The sequence below is a fragment of the Tinamus guttatus genome, unplaced genomic scaffold (genome assembly GCF_059628265.1).
Source record: "Tinamus guttatus ecotype Peru unplaced genomic scaffold, ASM5962826v1 Tinamus_guttatus_pri_ptg000079l, whole genome shotgun sequence".
Lineage (NCBI taxonomy): Eukaryota > Metazoa > Chordata > Aves > Tinamiformes > Tinamidae > Tinamus > Tinamus guttatus.
In genome coordinates, this window is record NW_028288613.1 from 1,130,001 (window position 1) to 1,140,000 (window position 10,000).

At 41.9% G+C, this 10,000-nt stretch overlaps 1 protein-coding gene across 1 annotated transcript in view; it reads left to right on the forward strand.

Moving 5' to 3' along the window:
• The window catches only part of LOC104573699 (transcription factor COE3), a 108,636-nt gene that overhangs the window by 77,839 nt on the left and 20,797 nt on the right, over window positions 1-10,000 (forward strand). The window lies entirely within an intron of this gene.

Sequence of the window (10,000 nt, forward strand, 5' to 3'; positions counted from 1 at the left end):
CTGGTCTTAACAAACAGAATCTGTTTGACGGGACTTGTAACGGGTAGTATTTTAACTGTCTTAGAAATGTAACTGCTGGTAGCTGAACCTCAACATAACTGTTCCTAAAGCACCTAGAAGCGCTGGTGCCTGTCCAGGTCTTAAAGGGCATCCATATCGCTCGAGATGAAGCTCTCCCACAAGTTGCCTGGTGATTCCTGTTTTCTCTTCATCCAGAAATAAATTAACAATGGTATTTCCTACTCCGCTCCTTCCAGAAAAAAGGAAATTAAAAAGTATTCAGTGAAAAAAATATTTTTCAGACTGTCTATCCAAATGTCTCAAATTTCCCTAAGGGTTTTGTTGACGCTTTAGGCTCTGGTTCAAGTAGCTGTTGTTGGATCCAGATAACTTTATCCACCCTATTCATAATTTGTCTCTCAAAATTCCTTCGTGCTTGAATCTTAGGATATAAATTCACAAGCTTGGGAATGATTTATGTGTGCCAAATCTTGTAAATGCATTTGATTTTAATTTACAATAGCATAAGAAAAAATCAGATCTTTGTGGTTTCTGGTGTTTTTAATATGAAAATTCTTATTTTGGAATGAAACCTTCCTGGATTTTTATCTAAAATGTGTATTCCCTTTTTTTTTTTTTTTTTGGTGTTTAAGAATGAATTTAAATAAGATGCTGGTGAGGGGGGAGGTAGATATAATAATTTAGAATTCTTTTGGATGAGGATTCTAAGTAATACATTTGATCTGATGAATCAATCTCTCTTTTGAAAACAAATAGCCTTTAACTGTTTACTTGACAGACTGCAGGGATTCTGGGAGAGCCCTTATTGCTTGTTGGGTAGATAATACAGATTGCAGATGATGTGCAGATGATGTGCATTTTGATGAATATTTTCCCACTAGACTGCAACTGTTTCTATCTATTAATTTTGATCTAATGGGAAAAGTCTGTTCCTGGGTAGTTTTAAGCTAGGACTTCTTAAACAGTGAATGCACTGAAGCTAGGTTTTTCTACCAGTTCAAGTTCTATCACTGAAATGAACTTTGAAGTGAAAGAACCGATGGCCGTGGAGGAGATTCCACCCTTCCATCTATCCCCAAAGAGGTGAAAACCCGAGCAATAGCAATGCTAACATTTTATCTCCGTTCTGACTCCGATCACTTAGCTTTAAAAGGGAGGGAATGTTTCAATTTCTCCGTCTTTCTGATTTCACTGTTTCCAAGCTACCAGATGTGGCTGGAGTGGTGCTAATAGCATTAGCTTGGGAGTGGACCTTCCTGCAGGGGCGGCTGCAGCGCGGGCTGCGCGCGTCGCATGCGGCGCATGCAGGGCTGCAGGGAACGCCGCAGGAAGCCTGGCCCTTCTCTAGGATAAATGCTCAGCGAAATAAAATGTGAATGAATTAAAAACCTTGGAGTAAGTGGCAGATTTGTTAGCTGTTGTAAACTGGTAGAGTTCCACTGCATACGAGGAAGTGCTTTAGATTTGAACCAGATGACGAGCTGGCTCTGCATGTGCAGGCCTGGAATTTGGACGTGCTTTATGCTACTGCCTTTCACTGGTTCCTTAAGTACAAATTTTGTGAGTTTGAACCTCTTTCTAACATGTAAATGCAAAAATGTAGGAAACTGTGCGGAAAAGGTGTTTTTCCAGTTCTGGGGTCACCTTCTCCATTTTTTTTCCACTAAATAAGGATGTTCCAGTGAATGATGAGGGTATCAGCAACTTCTGGAGAAATTAAGTTGCAGTAAGGCTAGCTTGTTAACATTTAGAACAGCCTGTGAGAGGTTCAGAAACTAAACCCCAGCAAAAAGCCAGCAGAAGATGAAAGTCAGAGCCTGCCCGCCTGAGAAACCGCTGCCTGCTTTGCTTCATCCCAAGTGGACAGGGAAAGTGAGATATTCCTTGGGAATCCCGGCCGCCGCGGAGGACGGAGACAAGCCTGGGCGTGCTTCCCACAAGGAAAACGCTGCCGCCCCGTGCGAGGGAGGGCCCGGATCCCCGGGGCAGCTGTTTCCCATCAGGGTCCCCCCACGCTCGGGCCCTGGCGTTTAACCCGCGCGGCGGGAAGGGGCCCGCGCGTAACGAGCGGGGTGGCACGCGGGGACGTCCGGGCCCTTCCAAAGAGACCCCATTAGTGTCGCGCCGAAGGGCTCCGGAGCTGCCTCTCAGCAGGCAGAGCCAAGGCCTTTCCCCATCTATCCAGGCCTTTTTGCCCGCTGCTTTCAACTATTATAAAGATACAATTACCTTGGGAGGCTGTGGCAGTTCAGTTGATTAGCACGGTGAATTAAAAGAATGAGTCACAAATGACATGTCCAGCTCTTCTCTACTAGTCCTTTGTATTCCCAGTGTAGCTCACCCCTGTTGTAAGAAGGTCAAAAATTAGAGAGAGATAACAATTTTCAAGCAGCTAGCACTTAGGAGCAGAATTAACAATCATTCTGTATGTAATTGCCAGTTAATAGTAAATTGCCTTCTAGACTGTAAAATGCAATATAAACTGGTGGGCACCTAAAATTAAATTAATGAGGTATTTGCTGCATTTAAAAGTGAATAGTGCAAATTAATATCTGAGTATAATACTTGTTTTAATATTTATCTAATGCTGTGCCGTTTGCTTGTATGATGATAATTCTAAAAGTTCTACCTGAAAAAATCCCTATTTGGTTAAATCGAGCAGTTTGTACAGATTGTAACCATAATTTTGCTGGTAAAGTCTTCCAGGTTTCTAAATTAAATATCAGAGATTATTTTTTAATTAGAGCATGAGCACTGCAGTGTTATTTGATTAAGGCAAATTGTGATTTGTATGCTTCTAAATGAAATTATGTTACAGATAAAATTGCACTTTTATACACATATTTTAAGCCATGAGCCCTGTGGACTCTGTGGGTTTGCTTTAAGGCCGGTAGTAGTCCTGTATTTACAGTGCATTTCTTCCTCTGCGTTGCCGTTTCCTCTAAGCGTGTGCTCTGCATAATGCTTTCCTAGCGAGGAACTCCAAGTTAGGAAATATTGAAATAATTTCAAAGAACGTTATTCAGCCTAACACGGCTGTGTCTCATTCAGAACTGTGAATGTTGACTGCCTTTACCCTAGTGTTTTTGCGGTACGCCCACATTTTGGTAACTTCTTTTGCTGGGTTAAAGACCAGAGAGGTTCAGGAGACACCGTGTCGTTGCAGTAGACGGCAGCCAGTTGCCCTGCTCAGCTGCAAACGTGTCCAACACAGACATCGCAAAAGCTTCAATGTTGAATACTGGAACCATTCCCAGGTCTGCAATGCATTTACTAGATGGGAACGAAAAGCGATTATTTTGCACAAAGACTTGCATTCAATTTTAGCCTTATGAAACCATTACTCATGCAGCGATCGCTCGGAGTTGGTGCTTCCTGATAGAGCATTTGCGTTGGGAAAGTCAGATTGCGATGCAAGGCTGGCACAATATCAAGGGGGGGAAGCCCCATTTAGTCACCGCATTGTCCAGATTTTTCAGTTTGGCTTGTTTTTATCTCCATATCAAGACCTCTCCTTTGGCTGCTTTCCCTCATTTAACCCCCACTCCACTTCACCCTCTGAAAGATCTCATGTTCTGAAGTATTTTAGAGACCTTTTGTGTGCATTCAAATGTGGCTCTGTCAATGGCGCTGTTACACTGTGGAGAGTCAATAGCTCCCTTCCATCACAGCCAACACAAACTAGCTGTCTCATAGGTCAGTGCTCTTTAAACAAATTACTTGTATCCACAGAGCAAATGATTGTTAATTGCCTCCCACAAATCATACTATTTTTACTATGCTAAACTAAATGCTAATGCCTTGGTTAAATTTAAACCACCTGATTATTTCTTGTATATATGCAATTATTATTCTTAAGTATGAAATCGGGTGATTTTGCAAAATGAATACTAAAATTTATATAACAGATAGCGTGCTTTATTGGTAGTCCTTTAAAAAGAAACTTGCTGTTGACATTTATTTTAATGAAATCCTCAGCATTTCTAATTCCTATATATTGCGTCTGCTTTCTTTAGGTGCTGCTGTCCTGAAGCAACTTACAGTCACTGTTATTACAGTATTGGTTATTTATTGATCAGACCTTGTGTCAGCACTGGTTGTTAGCAAGCTCAAAAAAATCAACATAGAACAGATGTTCTTAGCCTTTCTTCAAGATGTTTCTTCCTAAGTCAGTCAAAGTTAATACTAAAAAGCTAAAATAAAAAACTCTCCCTGTTAATATGCTAAAAAGCTAGAATAAAACACACTTTTCTCAAAACAAAAAGCTAGAATAGAACACATTTTACACAAAACAGCCTAACATCATAGGGAAAAAGATTCTGGTTAACTGTCTTTTCTTATAAAGAAGGGGTTTCAGCATGACACACATTTTTAATTAATAGGGCAATGCTAAACATACAAAAATGATTTAGTAACATCAAGTCAAAAGCATATTGGATAATGTATATTATATAATAGCTCTTTTTTAAACAGTGGCAATTCCAGGTTTATCAGGGTCATTGTTGTCCCCTTTCTTTTCTGTCTCAAAGGAGGCCAGAAGAATGAGACATACCATTTGTGCTATTGCACAAGTAGACTATTTGTCCTAATCAGTGACACCCATTTACTAGAATTGCTTAAAATGAACTATACCTCATACAGAAATCGCACATTTAGAGTGTTCCATTCATCATCTGAAAATTGAGGGCCAGTAAACTTTTCTGTTCCTCCAGCGGGATCATAGACATGCATCAAAATGTTAAAAAATGATTGGTGAGAGAGAACTGTCACCCATTTATCAAGGAAAAGGAACATTATTTGCTAATTTCCCAACCAAGGCAGTGACAGGGTGCTTCGTCTTTAGACCCATGGTGACCAACATGGCCTTTTTGTTATTAGTACAAGTCAAGCGCTTTTTGGCTGTTGCTAACAAGACACATTTGTCTATCATCAGAGAGTGCTTTATTTTTTTCCAAGTAGCTGTGACCAAAGTCTGCTCTCTGTGTCATGATTGGCTGTACTTCTCCAGGTTGTGATAACATTGAGTAACAGAAGGACTGATAAATCACAAAGTTTCCGTGTCAAGGTGAAGGTATTGACTCTGCTGTACCCAAACTGACAAAATGCAGCCGTGAGGAGATAGTCATTCATCTTAAAAAAGGACAAAAGGGTCATCTTGGTTTCACGTAATACTCAGGAAATCTGAGTGTCGAATAAGGCCTTTTACTTTGTTTTCTCTGAGAACAGAAAAAATGCTTTTCTCCTTCTTTTCTGTATACTGTACTTACTGCACAGCCAGACAGTAAAAATAAGATTCCTGACTAGTTCTATTTTTATTTTTCTAAGGAATATTGATATTTTTATACAATAGCCTGATCGAAACTCTAAAAACTTCTTGAAGTCTTAAATCAAAGAAAAAAGGTGGAAGGTGATATTTTGCTGCAAATGTAATCATCTTGTTCTCATGCGATGAATGCAAAATTGCAAACAGATAAATCTGAATTGCATTGGAAGATATCCAGCAAAATGCCTGTTTTTAGTGAGTTACTGCTATCCATGCCTACACCACTCTTCCCATTAAATTCATTTGGATCCTGTTTGAAATACCCTTGATTGAGCTCAAAAGAAGCATTTCCAGTGACTTCATTGACTTTGCATAAGGTCTTATGAGGAAAACGTAGCATGGTGATGTGGAAAACACCCGGGAGCTTAGGGTTAAAAAATATAATGAGTTGATTGTGTTTTGGAACTTCATGTGCTCTTGTGTAACCAGTGCTATTGCTATAATTAAAAAGCTTGCTGGTGTTTTTATGTTGGACTTTAGTTTCTGGGAAGTCTGAATCTTTATAAGATACAATCATTTTTTTTTTTTTTGCAAGGTAATTTTCATAAGAATTGGTTTAAGGACATTCTCATGGGCCTGAAAACATCATGTACAAAGAGAGAAGTTGCAAGTGTATCGAATGCACCTTGCCGAAGATGAAAGGCAAGGCCTATCAAAAATATTTTGGATATCAAAAATCACTTATATTTTAAAAGAATTTCCTAGACCTTTTCTATGTATCTTGCAAAAATTCTAAATTTTCTAAAGAATTTTTAAATCTGTTGTGTAGGCATACAGAATATTTCCACAAGGGTTTTTAGTCGATACATTTACTATTCACAGGCTGAATGTAGATTGCTGCAGATGACTATTGATTTTTAAATACACAAACTTGCATTGGAACAATGCAAAGTTGCATCATTCGCAAAGCTCCGTGGTGTAAGAAGATATGTGTTGTCCACGAGCTCATGTTTGTTAAAGGGTTGGCCCGTGCTCATCCTCTCCATGGTCTGCCCGGTTTGTGCAGCACGGATCCCTTCCTCTCGAGGTGCAATTACACAAATTTTTGTGCAATTGCACATTTTTTTTACAAAAAAATCTTTTTTATTTTGTTTCTGTCATTTCTTTTATAAGCTGGAAGGTTGTAGTCTTGGATTAGACAGCTCTATTAAAAATTTTCCAACATACACAAATATTAAAGGAGAGATGAAAGGAATTCTCTTTCAACACATTAATTTGAGAACATCTTAAATATGTGTATGCTGAATGGAGCCGCAGGAAACTGCTCTGCTTAGATCAATTAGATACCTACCTGAAACCTTCAGTATTTTCAGTCTTATCTATACTGAATATTTTTAGGATACCAAAATATTCTCACTTAGTACTACCTAAATATTTTTAAATTGTTGTGCAAGCCTAGTAGTTTGGTATAATTATTAACCCTAACAATGCTAATAGCATATGCTTTATTTTCAAAGTTGCAACATTCAGTGTGCTTAAAAGTTTAAAAATAAACCTCTTTCTTGTATAGACTCTCTGAACTTAGACAGGTATTTTAGGTTCAAATTTTAGATTCAAATATCTACAGGTAATACAGAGAATCCCCAAATTTGAGTAAGGTTTATTTTTTAAACTGTTGAGAGGAATGCTTGCAAAAGCTCTATTGGATGACAGTCAGATCTGATTATAAATCCTATTTGTCTAAATATTTATGTAAAAATATTACAGTATTCTATTCTTAGTTTAGTCACCCCCAAACAGAGCAGATGTTGAGCAGAATCTACCAAAGCATCAGAGATTTCGCAGGGTCCTGAGGTGGGTCAGTGAAGATGCTCGGATGATCATCCTTTCCATTTGGTGTCACCGGGCATCATTTTGAGCAGAGCACCTGAAATTTTTGTATCTCAGAAGAACCACAGAACTTGCTTGCACTGCACAGGCACATAGCATGTTATATTCATAAAATGCCATGTTTTATTATAGTTCCATGTATATTAGCATACGGTATTTCCATGCTTGCCTTTGCGAAGTCCTCGTGCCTCTGTGCTGTCGTGTCCCTGAGAGCTGCTGCTCCTCAGCCCCATCAGCTCCATCCTCGGAGCAAGGGTGGGTGCAGAAGCTTGTGGTATGGATATGTGTCTTATGGATGGAGTAATCTCTGCTCTCTGAGGCTCCAGCAGCAGAATTCCCACAGGATCCCATAAAGTGGATGGCGAGGGGGGTAGGAAGGGGAGCATGGGAATGGATCCGTGCAGACCTTAGCCACCGTCCTGGCTTTATAAGGGAGGAGCCTGTTCATCTCCAAGGCCTCGCAGAGGAGTGATACCACAGATATCAACACGGACATGAGCACAGTCTATTTTAGTAAAGTACGTCTCAAGTAGTAAAATTCCTTGGAGTACTGAATAGTTAAAATGCAACATTTTTTGTGATGTAGTAGTCGTGATGTAGTAGTTGTCCTTCTGTACCACATAGTGAAATACTTCACAAAATTAGCAATGTGACAAGATTTTTAGTAGAGAATTTTGCCATATTAGTCACATATCATGTTATAGTCATAAAATGCCATGTTTTATTATAGTTCCATATATATTAGCATATAGTAATTCCATGACATGGTTGGAACATTTATGGATTTTTATCATACCAGTTCCTGTTCCCTTTCACTTTTTATTGGACCACTGAAAGGTCCCATTTTTGGAGCGTCCCACATTACGGATGGGTGGGATCTGCCTTCTTGCTGGTGGGCTTCCTTATTTCCCATCAACTGCTCATTCTATGTAAATCATGCTAAATTTCTGGGTGTTTAACATGGCTAAATACTCTCAGATGAGAGGCGTTATGTGGTCTGAAGGGGTAGCTAAGCTTACGTTTACGTACTGGGTTTAATGGAGGTGGTTTTAGTTAAAAAGTGGTTTCTTGTGACTAGATGAAACTTGACCTTCTAGATACGCTGCCGTTATCTAGTATTAGTGCGATGGGGAGCGCAGCGCGGGGAGCTGCCTGCGGAGCAGAGCAGGGATATGGAGCTTGCTCCAGAGCTTCTCCCGCCTCTATGGCAGTCCTCAAACTGCACGAGCAGGCCCCTTTCTTCTCTTCCATGTGCTTGGTGCATAAGGGTCACTGAATCCAGAGCACTCCATCTTCTACCCCCCTGCACGGCCTCCCCAGGGCGTTCTTCCCTCCCGGCCTCCACCGCTCGGCCATGGAGAGGACTCCTGAGGATGCACAGCCTGCAGAGCCTCATTATGCTTTGAACAGCTCTAAAACCTGGTTCCAGCCCTCCTCAGCGCTCGGCGGCCCCGGCGGAGCCCCGTGTCCTGGAGGTCGCAGGGCAGCCCCGCACCTCCTCTTCCTGCAGCCTTTGGGCAGGAATTTGCAGCCCGCTCTGGGCAGGGCTTCCCAGGCCTCGGTGGAGCTGCTCCCGCTGCTCCCACCGCGGCTCCGCTGACTCGTCGCTCTCCCCTCGTGGCCAGGGCACCAAGGCTGCACCAAGGCTGCAGCAGGAGAGAGCTCAAAGGGCCCGTTCAACACGCAGCGTTTCTACTGGGGCTGCCAGCTGGCCTTACAGAAACATCTTCCTTTTCCTTTTCCTTTTCCTTTTCCTTTTCCTTTTCCTCTTTCCCTTTCCTTTTCCTTCGTCATCTTTGTCTTTTCCCTTCCTTCCTTCCTTCCTTCCTTCCTTCCTTCCTTCCTTCCTTCCTTCCTTCCTTCCTTCCTTCCTTCCTTCCTTCCTTCCTTCCTTCCTTCCTTCCTTCCTTCCTTCCTTCCTTCCTTCCTTCCTTCCTTCCTTCCTTCCTTCCTTCCTTCCTTCCTTCCTTCCTTCCTTCCTTCCTTCCTTCCTTCCTTCCTTCCTCCCTCCCTCCCTCCCTCCCTCCCTCCCTCCCTCCCTCCCTCCCTCCCTTTTCTTTTTCTTTCTTCCTCATTCTCTCTCTCTCCCTCTCTAACCTGTTGGGTGGTTTGAGGTAGTTCTGTAGCTGTCACGGTGGTAGTGACTGCTTTGGCAAACACAAGAGCTCCACACACGGTTCTTTTCAGCCGAAGCAGAGCTCGGGGTGTCCTGGCAGCGCTTGGGGTCGGGGGGATGCTGGTGCCTTATCTGTGAGTGGGGAAGCGAGTCCTGCGTGGGGAGGCCACAGCGCACCCGGCCTTAGCCTTAGCCTTAGCCTTAGCCTTAGCCTTAGCCTTAGCCTTTGACTGCACAGTTGGGCACCGTATTTCCAACCTCAGTTTATTGCTGCTCTTAGTGAAAGACACATTCTCAGCTTTTTTACTAGTTTTCTGTCCCTTGGTCCTTCCTTTTTCGATTCCTTCCTTCCTTTCTCTGTTCTTTCCTTCCTTCCTTTACTCCTTCCTTCTTTCCTGGAGGAAGGAAAGGGCTATTTGTTCAATAAGTTACTAGCATTAGTCAGGAAGCATTTTCCCTTATTTCTTCCTCCAGTTGATTTTCTAGGAAAAAGTCGATTATACTAGAAATGTTCTAATCTATGCTCGGAGAAGAACAGGCCATTGTTATCCAAGTAAATTGACGCTTGTCTTCAAGGCCGTGAAGCCTGTAGAAGGGAAGCACAGTTTCGGGGTGTACAACGTGCTCCGTTAATACCCTCCTTGCTCACGCTGGGGAGATGCTGTTTTCCACGGAGCCGCTCGTGCTCTTCCTTAACCACTTCCTTAACC